The 22464-nt window shown below is 47.5% G+C and overlaps 1 protein-coding gene across 3 annotated transcripts in view; it reads right to left on the reverse strand.

The window, feature by feature from the left end:
• LOC135396957 (neuropeptide Y receptor type 6-like) overlaps positions 1-22464 on the reverse strand; it is a 477468-nt gene that overhangs the window by 118887 nt on the left and 336117 nt on the right. Inside the window, exon 1 of one of the 3 annotated variants that reach the window (XM_064628216.1) lies at positions 5134-5250. The exons of 1 other annotated variant lie outside the window; for it this stretch is intronic. The gene's annotated coding sequence lies outside the window, so the exon portion shown is untranslated. Of the gene's footprint in view, positions 1-5124; positions 5251-22464 lie in introns of those variants that run through there. One more of the 3 variants, XM_064628232.1, reaches the window with a different exon arrangement.

Consider the following 22464-nt stretch of genomic DNA (forward strand, 5'->3'; position numbering starts at 1 on the left):
GTCTGACCCCTGCGAGCGCTGCCCAATAGGAGTGCGAAAAAAAATTTGCGCGCCCTCTGGGACCAAAATAAGCAAACATTTTATTGCATATGGTGAAAGAGCTATGTCTCAGCTATGTTAGTACGAAATATTGGAAAATTTCAAGATGTCCTTTTTAGGTAAAAACCGCCTCAAAAATGAGAATTTTCCCCTACCCTTTTGTGTTCACGGCATTGTTACGGAATAATGGCTGGAGCTAAAGCAATGTGTTTGACGTCAAACGAAAGAGCAAAGAATGATCTTTCTGCTCATGCAAAGAACATCACAGTCGGAGATCCCGCGCCGCGGCCATGACCTTCCAAACGTGCGGTAAAACGGTTCTCTGTTGCGTTTTCGGGATTTTTTTCGTATACTTTTCTCTTGACCATATAAACTTAATAGCCCACGGTGGAATGTGCACCATCCACTCTCTCAGCAAAAAAAAAAAAAAAAAATTCGTTCAAATGGGACATCTCGTTCAAGAGATACAAGGTCACAAAGTTGGAAAAAATTTAAGCTGCGAAATCACGCCGGTTGCTTCGAAGCGCCGTGGACGGAGAAGAAAATATAGCAGAGACCTGCGGTCAGACACCTTTTGCATCTCTTTGTGGGTGGGATAACGTATATTTTTTTCGAGAGAAATAAAAAATGTGACCGGCGGGCATCATTCGATTATAGATGAAACTACCCTGCACATTACTTTAGTGCCGCGCACAAGAGACACAGAGATCCGTTCGCAAACCCGATTATGACCTCCCTTGGTGGAGTTCCCGGAACGCTCCCCGGTGATTTATTGTTGTTGATTTATTGTTTACGATGTTGCCTTCTTTATCTCGATAGCCAATCGCAGAGTCACGTGTCTCGCCTCAAGCTGCATACATATTCTATCAGCATCAGCAAGGCGCTTGTGCCTGCGCATAAATGCTGTCTATTGCCTTATCTGCGTTTGTTTGACATTCGTCAGTTAATCCGGTCATACCAGGAATAAATGCGAGGTGCTCTTTTATAGCATATATCTGCGTCAGGATGTCAGCCTAAATCCTCTTTGCTTTCCGTGTGACTTGAGGCTGAATCTATATAGCTAAAGGCTTTTGCGATTGCAATTTGGTTTTGACTTGTTGGAATGGATACTTCGACATGCTGTGTCTTAGTCATGCATGTCATGCGTTTTTATTTGTTTGTGTTACCTTAGCTGCCCTTGGGGGCATTTCATATCAAGCTGGGCTTGTATTGCCACACTCGATGACACCGCCGCAGTATTTTTGGTCGAACTGCACATTCAAACACTTATGGTGAACTTCTCGACCTGATGCGCCAACTAAACACTGATTCCCCCGAAGTCTTTATGCTCTTGAGTTGTTTGACAGCAATACGCTTTCTGCCAAATAATTTGTATTGCCAACTGTAAGATGGGACGTGCTTGCCCACATCACGCTTAAAAAAATAGTATACTGCCCTCGCCCTAAAAATGAAGAGCAAGCATGCACAACTTTGTTTCGGCCTTGTTGGGCCATCATCAGCAGTGCGCAGGCAGGCTTTTATGCTTGATGCTTGCTTAATGTGTAATGCTTTTATTTCACTTGTAAGTCTTCCACTTCTTGGTAGCTGTTCAACAAGCCCTTCGAACGGTTCTTCCTTGGATATGCGAGCGTGTAGTACAACAACTATGGCGGGCCAGCATCATCTTCAGTACTATTGCCACAAGTGCCAGTGCTAAACCGGAATGCCCATTAATTTTAGACTTCGCTTCCACCGATTTGAACCTTGAGAAGCCTCTAGAATACCCTTGAAAACTAGTCACTAACCAACCGGGCTACGTGCACTCCCATTTCCCAGGGAGTCACTTGCTATCACCAATGTGGTGCTATAGGCCTACTCCTTAACGATGCCCTGTTCCACGCCCACAAGATTCACCAGAACAGGGTTCGCCGTTCCTAGTGTCCGCTCATCACGCTATACCAGAATCCACAGATTACTTCTTCTTGTGCAGCGGACTCAGTTAAAGCGCTTATCAACGAAAGTATTACTTTTAGTCAGGGCGTGACGTTGACAAGCGGTGATTGTGAGCGACGCTATATGGTGGTACATCTGAGGATTACTTTTGACATTGGGATTTATCTAAGCGTAGAATGTTTTCTGTCATTTGGGCTGACCAATCCTGAGGGGGGTGGGATGACATGTTTATATTATGTGGAGGCAAATCATGAGTTCGGGCTACTTTGAGCTATTAGTGTCAGTGAATGTACATCGATGTGGCGTTCCAACCCGTCGACTCCCACCGGTCTCCCATATATCTCCGGTCATGGATCCGTCACCTTTTGTAACGACCTCCAATTACCTCTCCTAGAGTAGATCGCCTCACCCTTTCACGTCACTCGCCAAGCTCCATATCTGTAAGAAGAAAACAAGGCGAAGAAGGCGCTCTCACGAACCTACATAAACAAGATGAGACGTGCTTACTCCCTGAGTTCATTTCTACGTTTTCGAATCCAATTTTGCCAGTCTATAATGAAGCCTACTTAGAGAAAATGATGCTCTGTGTTTGGCGACGACTACAAGCCTAAAAGCTTTTCAAGAGCTTTTCTCTGCCGTTTCATCCTGAATGGCACACCGGGAATGGTGTGCGCGTGCTTGCCATGACGATTGCGCAAGTGAAAGCTTCCGGTTCTTTTCATGGACCGTTTATAAAATCGTTCCAATGCTTTCAAAATAAGTCCAACAAGGGATCAAAAAGCAAAAATTTTCAAATTGCTTCCTCGTTGCGTCGCCCTGGGATATATGAAGAGTGCATGGTATTTCAGTGATGAAAACTCAGGGCCGTGTTTTATATAGCGTCAGTAATTTTGAGATGAAAGTAGTGATGCAGCCATTGGGAGACCTAACAACGACAGAATCAGAAGCACCTTATATAGATATATATATATATATATATAGATATATTTTAACAAGGGGGGGGGGACCTATTTATTTTCACAGGAACGGTCAGCCAGAATGGACGGCTTGCTATTCCTTATTAAATGATTCGTTAGTGTGTAGTCCCGCGGTAGTTAAAAGTAAGGCGATGGGGGGTCAGAGGTCTTCCGCCGTCGCACACACGATGTCACAGGCAGTTGAGGAGACCGGTATCACGCAGGTAGTGGAGAAGGGCCGCGTTTAGGCCACTGCTCCGTGTGCCAAATAGTGTTGCGAGAGAGATGGAGTACCCGAGGCTGGCTAGGAGAGACTCTAGGGGGTTCTGTGATAGGCCATGCGGCATGCCACTAGGTGCTTACAGCATTTTCTCTCAATTTCCCTGTAAGGGTCGCCAGCGAGAAGCGGCGCGAAGCATGTGTGCAGAGTTGTCTCCCCACGCGTGGGAAGGGGGAAGTTGGAGTTCCAAGAACGCCAAGGCGTCGCGGTAGACACCAGAGGCCCAAGCGCCAGGCCCCCACTGGCAATAAATCTGTAGAATGACCCAGAAGTTTGCACTGCTGGAAGTTACGAAGTGCACAGCCTGACAGCCAAGACCGTTGGCACTAAATAACCAGCAGTGGGCGGACATTTGGGAGGTCCTGGTACAGTTGAGATTTGAAATTAGGCCAATTAGAAGTTGGATGGGTGAGGGCCAGAACAGTTTGATTGGTGAAGTTGCCAACGGGGGCACGGATCAAGATGTCACCTCTCAAGGGCCTTCACGGCCAGAAAACTCAATCTGAATCTGGGCTCCGATGCGGAAGGCACGCTCGGAAACATTACACCGCGAGCCCACCAAATTCCCTGTCTTATATGGTTACCAAATGTCAAACGTGTAAATAGCCATATGTAAATAAACCCTTCGCATACATCACGAAAGGGTTTTCAGTCGTCGGGGCTCCGGGAGTGGAGACAAGGAACAGGATCGGTGTGAAAACCTCGGACCTACGAAAGAGGCCATCCGCCATCGTCACGGCGCGGCCTTCGAGTTATCCGTTACTTTCCCCTCAAAACATTTTGGTGAAATAAACTAATAAAGGGTTTGATTGATTGATATTTATCGCTACGCATACATCTTTGTTTGTTCATCGTAACATAATTTTATAAAGAAAGTGTTAGATAATCACTGCAGCCATTTGGCGCATGCGATTATTGCTACTGGGGTGAAGCCATTATTGTTTATTGAACGTAGAACTTGTTAACGATACCCAATCGTGACGGCTGGTAGCTGCTGACTACAGGATGCAGTTTGAGTGACACTCGTACGGCATGTGCTCCTTCTCTCACAAACCTTATCGTCACCGAGGTAATTACATGTAACTAACGTCAATTAAAAGGAATTGAGAGTGGTTAAGGAAAGTAAACGTAATTAAGGGAATTAAGGGAAACTCAAGATTACCTCAGGTAACCTGCAGTTATCTTCCATAATTAAAGGGTAATTAAGTGGTAATTGAAAGTAATGGAGTCTAATTAAAGGTTAATTAAATGGGCCTACATATATAGTGATGGAAAATGTCGAACCGGAAGTCAAGTATAGACAGGAGGTGGACAACCGGAAGTGGAGAACCGGAAGCAAAGTATCCCAAGTAAATTTAGTTGTATGCATTGTATGAATGAATAAAATAAAATAAAAAATTGATTGATTGATTGAAAAAGTATAGGCGGGAAGTGGACAACCGAAAGTCGGGTTTTGACCGGAAGTAGGTACCTGGAAGTCAAGTATGGATCGGAAAAGGCGCTTAATGGCTAACGCATTTCTCTCGCATTTACCGCTAAATTGGCACTGAATTTTCTGAGAGGCACTTTATCCCATCAAGACAAATGCTGAAGCTGCGTTGGTGATGATGTTGCCTGCTGACATGGCAGCATTCCGTTCGGGTGGGAGATCGTGCGTCCTGGGCCGACTTCATATTGAGGTATGCCGACATTTGTTTACTTCATGACATGAAGACGCGCGTGTTTTTCGTTGAAATTCACGCGCTTTGTCCCCATAGGAGCGACGCTCTGAAGGAACAATAGCTCTAGTCCAGAAGGTATTGCCCACGGAAAAGGTAAAACAGGATTGAAGTAAACGGGTTCTCTTTCATCCCATCAATGTTGAGAATCTCAGCCCTACTTGCGAACTCACAAATTCTCAAATGCCTCAGGTCTTACTTCTCATACCGTAAACAATTTGTCTTCGTCGACGGCTGTTACTGTGACCTTGTTGTTGTGTTTTCGGGTGTCTCCCAGGGTTCAGTGTTAGCGCCCTTTCGTTCCTGATATTTATTAATGGCGTTGCCGACTGTTGCACAGGGAAAATAAAGGTGAGACTCTATGCTAACGACATGGTTATTTACAACTCCATCCACAACTCCCAAGATCAAACGCTACTGAACTTGTGTCTTTAAGATATCCATTTGTGGTGTGAAAAATGGCAAATGCGCATGAATCCAAACAAAACTCGCCATGTCCTATATTACTCGTAAAAAGTCTAATTAAGGCTCTTAGTATAGAAACTATAGCAGATAAGTTCCTAAATAACCGATTACCGTTAAATTACCGTTTCTTTTCTTTCCTTTCGTGCCTATATGGAAAGTCCGGAATTTGTGATAACCTGACAACGCGATACCTCCTCTGGCACGAGGAAGAAACATAACACAAAAACCTTTAAACAGCCATCGTGCTCAACGAACTGCTTTAAATATTCCTCTTTTTTCTTTCGTACTGTGTGTCACAGTGAAAGAAAAAAGAAGAAAGAAAACACCCTTGCAGTGCTGTAAACGCATTAAGGGCAACCTTCACGGGGCGAATCTACAGCGAAAAAGCTGCGAACCTCGTTTATCATCGGACGCCCTGCGCGAGGCGTCAAAAGTGCGAGCGTCCGCCGGTGATGTGCCCGTGCCAGATATTTTCGCCCAGCGTCCGCGATTCCCGAAGCGTCAACTGCGGATGGACACGAGGTCGGCCAGTGCTTCTTCCGCAACGAATCATCCGTGCTTGTGAAATCTGCGCTCTTCAGCCATACTTCAGCTACGCTGCCTCGTCGTCTGCACGTGGTTGTCCGCTCTCGTGAGCCGTCGTCGTCGTCGTCGTCGTGTTCTTGTTATGGGGTGCTGTCGTTTGCTTGCTCCTCTCGCCACTGCACCGTTAGAAAGCCAGGGATTATCTGCCATGAGGCATGTTTCCCTTTCGCAATATTGAATATTCCTTTCGGTACATTACTGGGCACACTTTTTTAGACAGTTGCTGGATTTAGTTGCAAAATTTGATATATGAAGTGCAGTTTTTCGAGCGAGTGATTTCACTAAGCTCTCACTTTCTACCCTGGCAACAGTGGCATCAGTGCATGACTTTCCGACGCTGCCCGCTGGTGCCGGCGAACAACTGGCGGCGGAACGCGCGTGGCAGTCTGCCCCGCGAACTTCGTTGCAAAAAATTCGCTCGATGGAGGTTGGCCTTTACCTGTTGTAGAGTTTGTGATAATGACCGTTCATTAGACGATATGTTGTCGTTGTTCCGGGATGTACCAGAATCTCGTAAACATTGATTGATTGATTGAAAAAAGAAGTGGCAATGTTAGTACCAAAACACTCGGGACTCGCTACTCCAGGCGGCGTTAATTAAAACTATATCTGAAAGGAGGGCGAGGGAGAGAGAAGAAAAGCCAGAAATCTATACGCGTTGTGAAGCAGGCCCAGACGCAAGCAAACATGAAAAAATAAAACAGACAAATAGAGCGTCACAGTGTCAAAGAGATCCGTCGAGACGAGGTGCATGGCGCACAACAGCACGCATTGCAGGCATGAGTGGATTTCCAGGCCAGCACCCAAAAAACTTTTCGGCGAATATCCAGGTGTGCCAGCCACGACACAAGGGTGCGACGGTGTGCACTGTACTTCGGGCAGTCTTTGAGGACGTGCTCCATGTCTTCAACGGCACCGCACAGAACGCAGTTGGGGGAGGAAGCACCCGCTATACGCGTACATGGCACGTTGAGCCGTTACCTGTTGATGAGCGATGTGATGGGTCGAGAAAGCGCTGATGGCATATAGAAACGGAGATCTGGATCCACCTAGCGCAGGTACGACTGAGCCCTTCTTCGCCAGTGCTTACTGCACAGACGTCTCGTTAGCGTACAGATTGCTCTCGTGGCGTCCGCTTGGGTAAAATATGTAGTGTGCGTCGGTACACTTCGTGCCACATGAGCCCGTCTCGCAACTAGGTCGGCAGCTTCATTCCGGTTTGAAGTGTGTCCTAAGTGACCTGGTATCCACTACAAGTTGACGGCAGAGGAATACTCCCTGAGGACGCCACACACCAGTGGAGCGAGAGAGCTCGATCCAATGGTACAGTGCAGAGCTTAAAAGGCCGGATTTGGAGTCATTGTAGATTGTCCTGTGTATCGGGGCTGATGGGACACAATGAAGGAAAGCACCATATGGATGACGTGTAGTTCGGCCGCGGCCACCGACGTCGGGTGCGATAGCGATGTGATGTGATAAAGAAAAAAATGGGGATGTGAGTTTCGACGAAGTCGAACTGGCTACCCCAGTACACTTACACAAACAGATGATGAGATTATGAAAAAAAAAACAGAGATGATGTCCAGAGAAGAACAGAGATGATAATGGAGCTCAACATATAATTCAAAAGTTCAAAAGTTTCGACCAAGTGAGAGTAAAATATCGGAATCGCTGGGGGCACACACAGGACACATTACACATTCAGCGTGTCATAGGATGTCCATAAGCCCGGTTGCATGCAGAAAATCTTCAAGTGCCCTTAGCGCCTTGTCGGACGACGGAGGACCTAACAGCTTCGTGATGTCGAAGGCTCGGGAGTCCACACGACAGAGGCTTGTCTATAATGCCCTTCGAGCATCAACGTACTTCTGACACCTGAAAAGGATGTGTTCGGCATCCTCTACAACGCCACACACGCTTTCCAAGTTTGAAGAGGAGACTTGCGCTGTACGGTACATTCAGCCGTAGCCTATGTATGACAGTCGTCGTTTGTCGCGTGGAGGAATGTGGAACTCGAAAGGGTAACTTTGGGTCGACCTTGTACAGAAGCGAATCCCGAGCCGATCCTGTTAACCAGGAGGTGATGCACATTTGTTGCTTGAGCTCGTTCAGCATTCGCCCCGCGTCGCCCTTGGTGAAATAAATGGGCATCATTTGGACGCGCCTGAGTTGAAGAGCCCTGCGTGCAGCGGCATCCACAGCCTCGTTGCCTGCAATACCACAGTGACTAGGGATCCACCGCATTTGGATGTCATGTGTTGGTTGCACGTTGTCAACCATGTACGAGTACATAGTTTCGTTTCTTCTCTTCTTCTTTATAATCTGCCTAAATAAAAGCGAACTGCAGGGGCCGTTTTTTTAGTTCCTGCGAGCCGACGAAGTTGTTGTGTTGTCAGCTCCTTGCACGCGTCTTCGTTCACCTGCGACAATTCCATGTCCCCGGATCAACATCATGACCTTTTAAAACTGCCGCATGGTATGCGTGCAAGACATCTTGCGCTGCTGACGCCAGCGATCCCGTAGTAAACATGGTAGCTAGAGTCTGTAACGCACATTTTGAGTCGCTATAGATGGTCCAGCGAGCAATTGAAGATTGCGAGTTGATGAAACTTAGTGCCAAGAGGACTCCATAAGGTTCAGCGGCCGACGCAGAGGTGACGTGAGACAGCCGCACCGCTCTTTCGATATTCGCCTCCGGGATAACAAACGCACACGAGGAGCCGGATGATGTCGTAGAGGCATCCGTGAAAATCTGCATTCTGTCTGCGGAGCTGTTTAGTAACTCAACACTGAACTGACGAAGAACATGCGTTGGTATATCCTTCTTTCCCGGGAGTCCAGGAACATTAATTCTTACGTCAGGTTCTTACGTCAGGAGGCTGTAGGACCCATGTTGGGATATCCGGTAATGCAGGTGGCTTGTGCTTCGGGATAAGACCACTTTGTGTCTGAATAGCTTGGGTAAAAGAAGAGTGGTGACGACTGATAATGGCTCGAAGCTGAGGATGGCGATGCGGCGACGCGCGCGTTGCCAACCGCACATAGTGGCGGGACGTTTCTTGCATCCTGAGAGCTGATACAGGTGGTTCCCGTGCTTCTGCCATGCTAAAGCGTTTGACGTCGCTCGAGGAGGGCCAAGACAGCGGGTGCGATAGCCTTGCACTTCCTTCAATTGACAGCTCAGGAATTATATTCACAGGGGCGGAAGGCTGAGTTGATGAACCGTCGGTAAAGATTTTAATACTCCCTTGAGTGCAATGAAGCATGGTCTGACTGAGTTACCGAAGAGCAATCGTCGTAGCTGTTATTTTTTTTTTTCGAAGTTAAGCGTTGTCTTTTTTCGTTTACTATTCAATCAATCAATAGAAGCTAAGCCAGGGACATCGACATGCACAGGGGGTGCCTGGAGGGCCCATTGTGGGACTATGGGTGGAGTCAGTCGCTTATGCTTCGGAATAAGGCTGTGATAAGCTAAAACAGCTTGGCAGTATAGGTGAATGCTTGTCACCGAAGAATGTCGCACACTAATGTGTGGCGGTAATGGCGAGTGGGGAGTCTCATGTAGTCCCCAGGATATTGTGCCGTCCGCGTGAAGTCTAGCGGCAGCTCCTTCACATTGATTTATATGATGTCCACTCCTGCAACCGCCTAATAGGCTAGTAGTATGAATAAATAAATGAATCCCAATGAAATCCTTACGATAAAGCTTTGGAGTCTCCCTATTTAATCCTTTTTGCGGTTTCTCCGTTTATAATTCCGATCCGTCTCTTTGTCTGTCCTTCTCTAACGCAGCCAAAGGCGAAACGCGGTTCATCGCAGCATGTGTCCTGGCGAGAGTCAAAACCGTTGTTCTCGCCTCTGGTCTTTCACCAACGAAATTCGTGAAACTGGTAAGAACCTGGTAGAAGGGTAGAACATCCAGCGAACCGGTAGAGAAATGTTAAGGACCTGGGGCTCGATGCTGAACTGGACAAACCGTTCGTTCTCGTTATTTTTCTAATGGCGTCTTCGACTGACAGCCACCGATCGCTCTATAGAATGCTCTGGAGTGCGCGCTTTATCACCGATTGGTCAAAACGGAGCCCTCTGACGCAACAGCTTCGACCACTGCTTCTTTCTTCCACCTTCTTTCTTCCTCCAGCTCGGAGCTCTCCGGCTTAGAGCATCGATACCGCCAGTTGAAGATGCCATAAGTTGGCGCGTTACAAGCGTTACGTGGCGGCACGTGAAAAGCGTTTCGGTAGGCCGACATTTCAGATAAGCCTCACGATTGGCCATCGGATGGGACATGGTGACAAATCACACACAAGCGGCGCATTTACCAGCTCGCGTGGCTGAGTTGTTAGCATGCTGGCCATGTCGCGTCGAGACTGCGAGGTACCCGAATCCCGGTGTCGGCTATGCTGTCTGGGGTTTTTCCTGGGTTTTCACCAGACGCTGTCAGACATATGTCGGTACAGCTCCATTAGAGGTCGGCGCAGGACGCGCATTTTCCCCATAGCGTTAGTCCGTTGGCAGACAACGGTGAGCTCTTTCATTAGCACCACCACCACCTCCACCACCGCGTTTACCACCACCACCACCTCCACCACCGCGTTTACCGTGCAGTGGAGTGGAGTGGAGTACCGTTGATATTGAGCGGTCTGCCTTCCCATAACGGCGGCCAGCTGCTAATAAAAAGAAAAAATCGACGAAGAAGTAGAAAGCGCGAACACGGCTGTGGCTGTCTGGGTGTTTTCCCAGGGTTTTCGTCCGACTTTTTTAAAGTAGCACAGAAGTCATTTTTAACACCCTACTTTCTTCCTCTAAAACTGTCATGTAGGCCAGTAAGATGCACCATCAGAAGTTATTCGTACCACAGAGTCATAATTATGGCAGAAATTGAATTTAAATTACGCCGCCGCAAAAAGCGACCGTGCGCAACGGCGGTGGAAAGCAGAACCAGTATGTGATCTGCCTGGGACCTCGCGCTGACGCTCGCTGATTGGTCCACAGAAATGTTGTCGGATACTCAGCTGTCGTTTGCTACTCGGCTGTTCGGGGTTCTGAAAAAGCATTGCTCCTGGCTCGGTGATGATTCGGCCGCTCCATCTATGCCCAATTCTCCGGGAGAACTGGCTTACGGCGGCAAAGGGACAGGGCGCTGACCCCCACTGACCAGCGAACCAGAACGAGTTGCCCCTGTACCGTCATCGGTGACGTGGCATCATACTTCTTCTCCTCGTTATTCCCTGAGTGGGGAGTTAAGGGTGAACGCGCGCAGCCATGTTCGTGTGTCAGAACCTTTCGCGCTATTAGGTACAATGACACACATACTTTAATCAGACGTCTTAATCTGAATTTTTTTTTTCGATGGCCCTCTGTACTCCTTTAAGACCAATGGCAGAGCAGTTCCCTGTGAAGTCGGCCCAGGACGCACGATCCCCCCCCCCTCCCGAGCTACATGCCGCTCAGAAATAGCACGCCACCACCGATATGGAACAACGTAAAGTTGGCCGTCTAGCCCCTGGTGTACCGTAAGCGGCGTTTCTTGCTGAAAAACGTATACTCGACAAGGCAAAGCACTTGGCACCTTGAAGAGGTTCAGAATTCTACCTGGTGCCCCCCCCCCCCCCCTCCCCCAGTTACCCTGCTCGTTGTCGTTCACGTTGTGTGATCGCCTGTTTAAGCGGCAGTTAGGGCAACGAAACTTGGGAGCACAATTCTATTGGCATTGCTGTAGATGAGACTGCGATCAAGCGTGTGGGAGCCGTTAGTGAATTTGCATAATTTTTCCATTTCCCGACCTCGTTTTCAGCGTTTTATGTTAACGTAATACAGCAGTAGGAGTAGTTTTCTCTACTTTTTTCCTTCCATTTTCTAGAACCCGACTGGCGCCATCGAGGGCGGGGTATAGCGTATGCGGCCCCGTGTGTGCGAGCTGGGCTCCTTTTGTTGTTTTTAGCTGTAAATCTAGTTTGTAAATGTGCGAAACTTTATCGCGCAAAAGTCTGAATGTTGTATTTCTTTGCACAACAGCAAAGAGAAATGTTGATGTTGGCTCTCAGTCATTGAGGACTTTCTGCTTCACGATTGTGAGAAGAATATACAAAATAAACATACTTTTAGAAATAGAACCGCACTTCATGAAAAAACGCGGACAAGAACAAAGCACACACCACAGGCTCCAACTGACAACTTCGTTTTACTACGTTCGAACAAACACTGGTTTAGAAATCCGGTGGAAAGAGTGACATACTGAAAGAGGGGGAAGGGGAGCGCACCAAACGGGTCCCGCTAGCAGTGTCGTACCCGTTACCGAAATATGGTATCGCGATACCGATACTCGTTACTTGAGTAAAAAGTATCGAAATACCGATATCGATACTTCTTTTTTTAAAGTAATGGAGTACCGCTACCGTTACTAAAAAAAGTAACGCGATACTTTTGTTCAAATACGAAAATGATGCAATATAGAAATATCGCTTACGTGAACAGTTTTGCACTAAAAAAGACAGCATATTTCATATGTAGCTCGGACACGTTATTCTTGACTTTTATCAATATAGCTGATTCTCGAAATCGTCTTCCGCCAACCTTGCAGGCCGTGGTCTCTCCGGCAGCTGCCAGAGGCCAGTGTGACAATTACGTTAATGTCAGGCCCATACATTACACATACGGTGGAGTCCAATGACCAAGGAATCCTATCCGACGTTAACAATGCCCCAGTATATGTGAGCGTGACTCAGTGCGACACGGCAGCTTAGCTGTGGAATCCGCAGAGCGCACTGTCAAAGACTTGACCTCTGTTCGTTGACCTCAACTCTTTTGTTGAACACAGCGTGGTTATTTCCTGCAGTTTCAAAGAAAAACAGTGAACACGTGTTTGGTATAATTCCATAATTCCGGTTACGGAGCACGTAGGCGTTTCCACAGGCTTCTTGTGGAGGGCTAGGCGGACCATTGACAATGAATAAGAGTGAGAAGTATGGTCGGCGAAGAAAGGGTAGGGCACTAAAAAGTATCGGTAATGATACAGAGATCGCGTTACGATAAAATTTTAACGGAAATACTTTTTCGATACCGATTTAAAAAAAGTATCGCGATACGCACTCCGATACCGAAAAAGTATCGGTTACTGTAACGGCGTTACTTGTAACGGCGATAAGTACAACACTGCCCGCTAGCGAAGATTGTTCTTCGGGGTAATCATGTTCTCTTTGAGTCAAAGCTATTGATGAACTTACCTTCGCCGGCTTTTGCTATTAAAAAAGCTTCACAAATCTCAACAACGAGAATTGGCCGAGGCAGACCAGTTTGAAATCTTCATTAATCTCCCTTTCTGTTTGCGTTCTATATCGCACTTTGATGATAATGTCCGTGAACCTCGGCATGCACCCACAGCGGAGCACGTGTACACCATACCACACCAGAGTGGAATTTCATAAATGATGTTATGTTGATTGATTGATTGATTGATTGATTTGTAAAAGTAAATATGATGACGATGATGTTACGCTTGCAAATGACAAACTAGTTTTTGTGCTCTTTCTTACATGAATGCTTTTGTTTTCCATTTATAATTGGGATTAAGGAAGACAGTTTTGCCAACGATCTAAAGACAACTGATACTGTGACTGGTTGACTTCTTTGAGGCGACAGGCCTAAAGGACTCATTATGACCCCAGCAGCGCCCTCGGACATTCCCATCATCATGATCACGTTCAGCATCGCCATCGCCACTTCGATCATTCCCGTCATCTCTCATCGTCATTACTCATCATTGTCATCACTCATATTAGACCCCTAGCTATGGGGTAGCGTCCGACTCCTAGAGTGGAAAACCTCCCCACTTCATCATCACAATATATATGTTGTTGTTGTTGGTACTGCGAATTTTCCTGCCGTTCTTTTTCTTTTTTTATGTGATAGTACGTACTATGGATGTATGGTACACAGAGGGACGTCCTTGTCTCTCATGTCATCCGTCCATTCTGATTCCTTTAACCTCCTTTTGTACTCTGTGCATGCAGGAAAGAAACTGTTAAGCGCCGGGGAAATCCAGCCGCTGTTAACCGCAATGCTTGAAAGCAAGACTGTCCTGTGCTTGGTGTTCTTGAGCGTTCTTTTGCTCCTTTATTCCAACAATATGTACCAATTAGTCCATACAGCCACTCTCGTCGAACTTAATTAAAGGACAACGGAAGCTAAATTTGTCAGTTGCAAGAAAGGGTCCGAACAAGGTGTAAATCTTACGTAGAACTTACGTAGAACACTTATCTGCCACTAGTATTTTGCGAGTACGGTGTAAGAATGGGCATATGTTTGACGATTACGAGACCGATGCCCCCCCGCCCGACACGATAGCAAACTCAGCCCGCAGCTGTCGCCAAGCATTGCGGGAAAATCTGAGGAGCGCGTGACGTCAAATATTCCTCGAGCTCCATGGGCGGCTGCCAGGTGAACGGGATAAACACGGAGAATTCCGGACAACGCCTCAAGATGTTCGATTCGGAGATCTCGTAGAAGTCTCAAGGCGATATCTCCGATGAGAGATGGGTTCGTACCTGTGTTTCTTCTATTTTTTTTCCCCGCAGCGGGAACGAGACGTACGCCGAAATGCCAAGTGGAGGTAAAGATTTGTGTCTTCCGTTTCCGTGAAAATGGAGGAGCGACCGCTCCTTCTTTTTGAGCCGGATTTACTTCGTTGACAAGCCGAGGCTAATGAGCATGTCCGGATGTGTTTTGAACCATTCGTCAACAAAATGTGCCGTACACAGCTTGTCCTGTTTCGCCTGTCACCAAGTAGGCATAGACGGATTCGCGGCGAGAAGAAGTTTCCCGTCTTTCGGAAACAATTGAAATATGACAGTCATCGAAAAAGTAAGACATCGGCGGAATTTGAACTACACATCTCTCGATTGCCAGTCGAGCGCCAATGGCTAATGCAGCGACGGAAACGACGACAGACTAGTACAGCGTGGTGGTTGTGAAACATACTCTGGCCGAATGCGAGGTGAGACAGCCAACAATGTGAGCAGCAAGACTCTCACCCAACCCTAGAGAGGGTGAGATGAGGTCACCTTCGGAAGGATTTGGGGGCCAGCCTCGGTAGGGTTGTCTTTGTAATAAACGTCAGTTGATGTTTGACGCTGTGTTTGCGCTGTCTGTCCGTGTATCGTTCGCCCAAGAAACACTCTGTCCTCGCGTTGCCGAAAGGAAGCCGGCAACATGCTGTAGCGCAGCCAGGAAACACTTGACTAGCGTGTACAATTTTTCTTGCCGCGAAAATCAACCCCCGATCGCAAAACAACCGCAAAATGAACGTCAGCAACTCCAACAGCAGGAACAATATGCGTCACTTCCGTGGTCTGCTACGGAGGCGCTGCGACGACCGCCAGGGGCTCGGAGCGCTCCGCGGCCGAATTTTATAGCGCGATTATGGCGGCATTTTAACGAATATGCGTAAATCTCAGTCGAATTCCGCATTAGTTTTCGGTACACTCCGCAATGTGAGGTAAGCAGCTTTGCAGCTTATTTTCGCTTCCGTCGTCCTTTAATGAAGTTAAAGTACGAGATAAATGTACCACCTCCGGTATACGTAAGGTAACACCTCCGGATCAATGTACCACCGGTTCTTTAAACCGATGTGAACCTCACTGAAACCTGATTGTGAACCTGCATTGAAAGTTTCACAAGTTTCAATGGGCTCTGCGAATACCGAAACACACGCGGCTCTGACATCACAGCCTTCGCCGCTGCCAGTGGGGCAGCGCACGCGAAGCCACGTGCTTACGGCTGTCCGTACTCTGGCGTGCAATACAATGCGTCCATGATACAAATAAATAACAGCTATCAAAGTGTCCCAACCCCTAACAGCGCACTATAACAGGCAACATAATGCCACGCGTGTGGGTGAGGGGCGAAAGTGAAGCAACGTAGGACCAGCTCCCGTGACGTAGTGGTTAGGATGATCGCTTTCCACGCCGAGACTGGGAGGTGACACGGGTTCGAATCCTATCACCGGCTGTGCTGTACGAGGTTTTCCCCGGGTTTCCGAAGACTTTCCAGACGAATGTCGGCACAGTTCCCCCTGAAGTGGGCCCAGGACGCATACTAACCCCCTTGTCCCCCACTCCTTCCTGCTGTCCTCTCTCCATCTGTCCAAGTCTGTACGCCGCTCGTAGCCACAGTTGCTTCGCGGCGCTAACACGGAACAAAAAAAAAACACACACACCTCAATCTATTTTCTTCCCACGTCTTCTGCTCTTCTGGTTGAAAACAATGGACCCATAGCCGAAACCATAGCTGACAACAGCCGTAGCCTGCTGCAACGCTGCTATACACCATTTTCCCGTTCCTGGATTGCTTACGTCAATGAGTGAGGCTACGCTTCTCGGCACCAGAAATGTAGGAAAGGACCCAGGAACGATAACCAATAGCTTTAGTGCTGGATGACTGCACTGCACTCAACAAGCGCAAGAATCTTCTTCCTCTTCTTCAAAACATTTGGCATGGAATGACACGGGACACGGTTTGCTCCAGGGTCATATTGCATACATCAAACGGACACTTACACTTTGTACAGGGAGAGGCAGCAGGAATAGGCCTCGAAGTCTAAGATGGATACTCAAAAAGTGAATACACGAAGTATGCTGGAACGAAAGACAGAAACGAAACCGCAGCGCTCCTCACGTGCGTTTGTTTTCAGCCAGTAGCAGACGACATTCGAGAGGGCGCCACATCTCAGGAAAATGGTCCAATTCCTTCTTGGGCGTTCTCCGCAGAGATCAGCACCATATCGAGAGAGACGCGGAACATGGAATCTGAACTTATAAAGGGCGTGCAAACTTTCATGCCCAGCGGATAAAATCTCTTTATAGTATGCTCCGCACAATATTTGTACGACACCTTATTCGTAGATGCACTCAACTTCTCGCACGCCTCTAGCTTTTGCACTGACCTCGACATTCAACCGAAGTTTCCCGGAGTAGATTGGAGATCATTAGAGGGCTCTGAATTTGCGCTGTCTTAAGAACGCTCGTTATAAGTTCCGTTCTAACTCGAATGCGTTACGTTGGAAGACCGCTTAAATTCATCGAACCTGGCAGGTGTGCGTGCAACGCTCACCCTTCCGATACCGCGATGAAAGTGCCATATCGAGTATGCATTTCGGGTATGCAACGGAGTTGAGAAATTGTCTGCAGCCTAAAGGTTTACGTCATACATACGAAATGCATCATACATTAGTGCTAGTTGCAATTCCTGTACATAGTCTTACTCATCCCGGTTTTGTGTTCTCGTTGGCACCCTTGTGTGCATGTTAGTACCACGCCATATTAAATTTTCCTCAAACACATTAATGTCCATTACATGCTTCATATACATTCGTACATCATGCATCGTCTTCGCATGGCATCATCAATTTAGCTAGTGTCTTGATGTGCACTGCATCAGTACACACCATTTATGTTGAAGCTCACGATGCTGCGTCAGTCATGTAGCTGTTATTCGTTGTGACTATGGGATGCAAAAGTCAAGTTCAAGTCAAAATCAATTGTCTACGTCATTTCGTTTACCTGTAACAGATGCATGAAGTACATTAGTAGTGGTGGTGGTGGTGATGGTGAAAGGGATCGCCGTTGTCGGCCTCACAGAGGTGGGCAACGTCACGGCTGACGCCCTGGGGGAATGTGTGTCCTGGGCCGACTTCTAAGGGAACTGTGCCGAAATATATCTGAAAGCATCTGAAGAGAACCCCGGAAAACCCCTGACAGTGCAGCCGGCACCGGGATTCGAACCTGGGCACCTTGCAGTCTTGACATGACATGGCCAGCACGCTAACTCTTACAGCGCTAATGTAGACATAAGCAGTTTTTGCGCATAACCTATCGTCGTGACTGTCGTTACGAGCTAACTAGTGGCGGGAAATTAAAGAAGATGGGCACGTGACACATTGCGCGTGACGTATACCACGCCATTCACGTATCGCGCGAAGAGCGCCGTGCACATACTTTATCACGTGCCCTTCTCGACGAGTGCCCCCCACCGTTAGCTCATAACGCGTGCAAGCGATTAAGCTCCCTGATTGGGTGTCTAAGCGATTATTGTATATGTCAACCACCTATACCGGCGAGGCCTTTCACCATCACCACCATCACCACCACCAACCACCTATACCCATCAACTCTGGCAGTGACTGCCCTAGACCTTAACTTTCGGCCGTCATCATTCCTTCATCTGTTATCACATCATCTCATGTCATTCTGGCTACAGTTGTGACGCAGCCCACATTCGTGAGGCCAACAACGGCAAGCCGGTTTTTCGTCACCACCACCACCACCACCACCCAACCACCTCTAAGCTGTTGGCTGAGATTTCAGCACACGCTAAAGAGCATATGTCAGCTGAAGTTCCTTCATTCATCACTATGGGAGCGTGAAGGCATTATAAATTTGCTCACAGCGCACTTGCTCTGACGAGCCCCAAAGTGAAAGTAGCGAGTGAAAGTAAAATAATTGATACGTAGCCCAGTAAGCTGCGCATACTCTCAAGGTTCTCTTTCTTCCTTTCCTACTCGCGTTGCCCACGGTTACGGATTTTCGTCAGGAAAGCGACCTCGCATTTCCCCATTCGTCGACGTTGTAGGCCATTGTTGGCATCTTCCCTGACACTTGATCATGACAGTTCTCGATTAGAATACCGTATGTGTGTCGGGGAGGGATGGAAAAGGAATGACAGGATTGGAGAGAGGGCTTTGCTTTGGGCATCACTTCCTCTCCTCCGTGTCCTCTTCCTGGTTGGACTCGCGCAGTAGAAAAGCAAGCTTTTGTGAAGCGGCGGTCTTGCGAATGTTTCACTCCGCCACATGATAACTGACCCCTTGGTCTGGGAAGACGCGTAACAGAGCAAACCTAGGCTTTTGTTTAGTTTAGGCTTAGACCTAGTTTAGGCTTTGCTGGCGAGTGATGGAAACAGATTGCTGGTGCTCAAAACAAGCCACAAATTTAGAAGCTGATTACGCTACATTGTTACCAATTATGTGTCTTATGACTTCTGTTTCTGTTTTCTCTTCATGTATCGATAAAAGAGTTTTAGTTGTAGCGTACGCAAGGAAATAGCGTGTTCACACTGCGTAAGCGCTAAGCAGAAAGCATACGCCAATGTGGATCTTGCACCCGGTACTTCCTGGCGTTTGTAAAGCAGCAACAGCACCCCGAATCTCTCGTGCATGCGCGAAACGCCCTCCTTCGCCTTCACGATGGACACGTGATGAGCGCCGCCATGCGCGTCACTGTGTGAGGTGAGTGGTAGGGACCACAGAGGTGGCATCCAATGTATTGCTCCGTAGACGAAATCGTTCTGGGCGAGCGCAATGCATCCTGGACAGGTCCTTGTCGCACGTTACAGCGAACGTCAAGGCACACGTGACTTTAAAGATGGCGGCGCCCGTGATCGGCGGCCAAACCGTTTGTAAACAATGCGGTTGTCGTTTCTGCGCGACGTTTTGGATGTCTTTCGATCACGGTAATTCTTTTTATCCGATAATCTCGCACTAAAACGTGCAGTTTCACACATAAGGCCTCCTACTGTTGACGACTTCCAAAGATGTGATGACGACCGCACGTTAAGACTCACTGAGACGATGCGATGTACTTGAAGTAAAGAGAAATGGGCTACCATGTTGCGGAAGAAGCACCGCATAGTTTACGCTGGCAAAATACGTTCATCTCTTGGCGTTATGACGACGGAAATATGTCGGTAAGCGGCAAAACGACATGTAAACAAAGTCACATGACCTCAAAATGACGTTTCCTATGACGTGCGACCAGGACAAGATGGCAGTTTTGCCAAAAGCACCCGCTTGAGGGTAGTTACAACAATGGCGGGATTGTATCACCCCTGTGGGTAGGGACGCTTCTAATTGGACCTGGGATCACATGATGGAGGTGAGCAACATCGCGTTGTTGCTTTTAAGTTTTGAGAGAGGTCAGCCAATATTTGGCTTGCTACTCTTCACAAAAAAAAAAGAGAGAAAAGTTCACCCGGACCAAAAGAAAAAAATATTCACGCACACTCACACACAAGAAAATCACAGTCCGTATCACTGAATGCTAGAATGTCTCATCAAGAAAAAAACAGTATATCCGTGTGTTTTTCATTCCATATTTTCTTGCAGGCATCAGATATGAGACGTAAAAGTTATGTTTTTGTCATCTAAGTAACACAGCCGTAGGGAGTGCTGTAGCACTAGAGTTTACGGAATGCGCGGTAAGCTTGCTGACTACATTCTCAGAGTAACCGATATTCCGCCCAGCTTTTTGAAGCGTATAACGACGTATTGCCTCGTGTTTTCGAAACAGAGGCTGTAAATTCCTTTACGGAGTAGCGGCTAAGCGTATCTCAGTGCTACCCCGTTTCTCCAGACGCCTTACATCTTCTCAGCCCATCTAATCTTCGTCCTAGAAGACATTACTTCTAAAGTGACTTACATTATATGCAGAGCCATTACGGGAAAGTACAACCATTTGGAGCCTGTGGCTTAGCGCATGGGCCTCGTTGTCAGGCGCTATCATAGATAGATGGTTATACCCCTAATAGAATATGATGGCCTCAAGTTGGAAATGTCTTCTACCGTGAGTTTATGTGTAACGACCTCTATGCATCTCAAAATTGTGTAACAGACTCTAGTCCTTCCTGCACAGGGTCTCCTGCTACTGCGCTTACTGTGTTCCTTACATACAAAATACGAGATGAAAAAAGACCGAAGTCACTGCTTTCCCAGATGGCCTTCGGTTGGTTACAGGATTATCTTGCTTTGTTTGCAATTGCCTTCCATGCAAGGGGAGGGGGGGGGGTGCAAACTTCGCGCCAGGGTGTCATACACACGAATAACACACCACAACATATTTCCGTGAAAATAGTTTGTTTCTTGTGAAAGCTTTCTTCTTCGCCATCCTCTATTCCGGACATGGAAGCTGCGAAGAGAGAGAATAGAAGAAAAGCGCCGAGAGAACAATGAGGGAAAGCAAGGATCTGTATGGTGCGATAACCCTTCCCAGCAACCTTGTTCAGAAGCCGCCTTGGCAGACATGACCACCACGTCTGCAGTGCCTGCAATGTCTCCGGCACTTAATTAGCGGAGTTCGGTAAAAGCACATAGGCGTTCCGAACAAAAGATTATAAGCGTCTAATCCAATCCAAGTTGTGTTTTCGATGCTGATACAGGGCTGCCCTACACCGGCCATTATCGTAACCACCATCAAGCAGTCGTTTGTACCGAAACCTTGCACTGGTTACACATCCCTTTGACGTTATCTGACTTTGTTTATATTCTGTTTCGGCGCTTGCTGACATCCTTGCCAGCACAAAAACGATTAGGTGAGTGTATTTGCTCGTGCAAATTATACGGCGCTTCCCAATCTGACCTGGCGGCCAAAGTCTTGTTGGCCAGAGGCTCGAGGGCACATTTGCAGACTTACTGGTTTAGTCACAAGAAAACTGGGAATAAATAAATACTGAAGGCTAAGGACGTTGCAAAACGACACACCAACACAGCAATCGCGTTGTTCACAAACGGTTTGGCCGCTAGTCATCAGCGCCGCCATTTTTATGGTCACGTGCAGGCGTTATGTTGCTGTTTGCACTAATGTGGTGGCCTGTCCAGAAAACACTGCGTTCGCTTGGCACGATATAATCTATGGCTAGGTGTATATAGGGCGCGCGGGCCCTCTCCATGCGGTATCCATGTGCAAAGCATTTGCTGTGGAAAGTGAGACCAGCTTTGGGCGGGTCTTGCAGAAGCCAGTTATACTATTATGTGTAGCACATTATCCGCTGCTACGGTTCAGTTGCTGTGATGTCACTCTTCGCTACATTGGTTTCTAGGATATACAAGAGTTCTATGATTCCGAATTGCGTCACTGCCCCATTTCAGAAAGGTGCCGGAGAAGACAAGGCGTAAATAGAGGCAACATTTCCGCCAGTCTTTAGGACACTGCACACCATTTACTTATCCTTGTACGATTTTTTTCTCGAATGAGTCAGAAGTATCAATATTGTCGTGGCTGATTCAACAGCTTGATTATTTACTTGCTACCTAGATCATGGCACGTAACATCTGCGAAGTGACGTTAATAGAAATTAGACCACTATGAGCACACTATGAGTTTCCAGGAGGGCGTGGTGCTTTCACCGTTATATTAGCCTGGGTTCTCTCAACGTGGTGTTCACATTATGGAGCGCGTTTCCGTTAACGAGTTTTCTCCCCAGGGGGTGCCGATCGCTCTGGGATATCGCGTGTTGATGGCCGTAAGGACAGCGGAGGACGAAATAAAGAGGTGCAGGAGAACCGTTGCTGGGATACTCTGGCTACGCAGTACATAACACTTAACGTCATCACTACATGATGTTCCTTTCCCACAGCCCTCAGCGTGCTGGAAATGTCCCTTATAGAGTTTACGTAAGCCGTGCATGTCGTAAAATGCATTGTCGTTGCAGACGTTTCCGC

This window comes from Ornithodoros turicata, chromosome 1 (genome assembly GCF_037126465.1).
Source record: "Ornithodoros turicata isolate Travis chromosome 1, ASM3712646v1, whole genome shotgun sequence".
In the NCBI taxonomy this organism is placed as follows: domain Eukaryota; kingdom Metazoa; phylum Arthropoda; class Arachnida; order Ixodida; family Argasidae; genus Ornithodoros; species Ornithodoros turicata.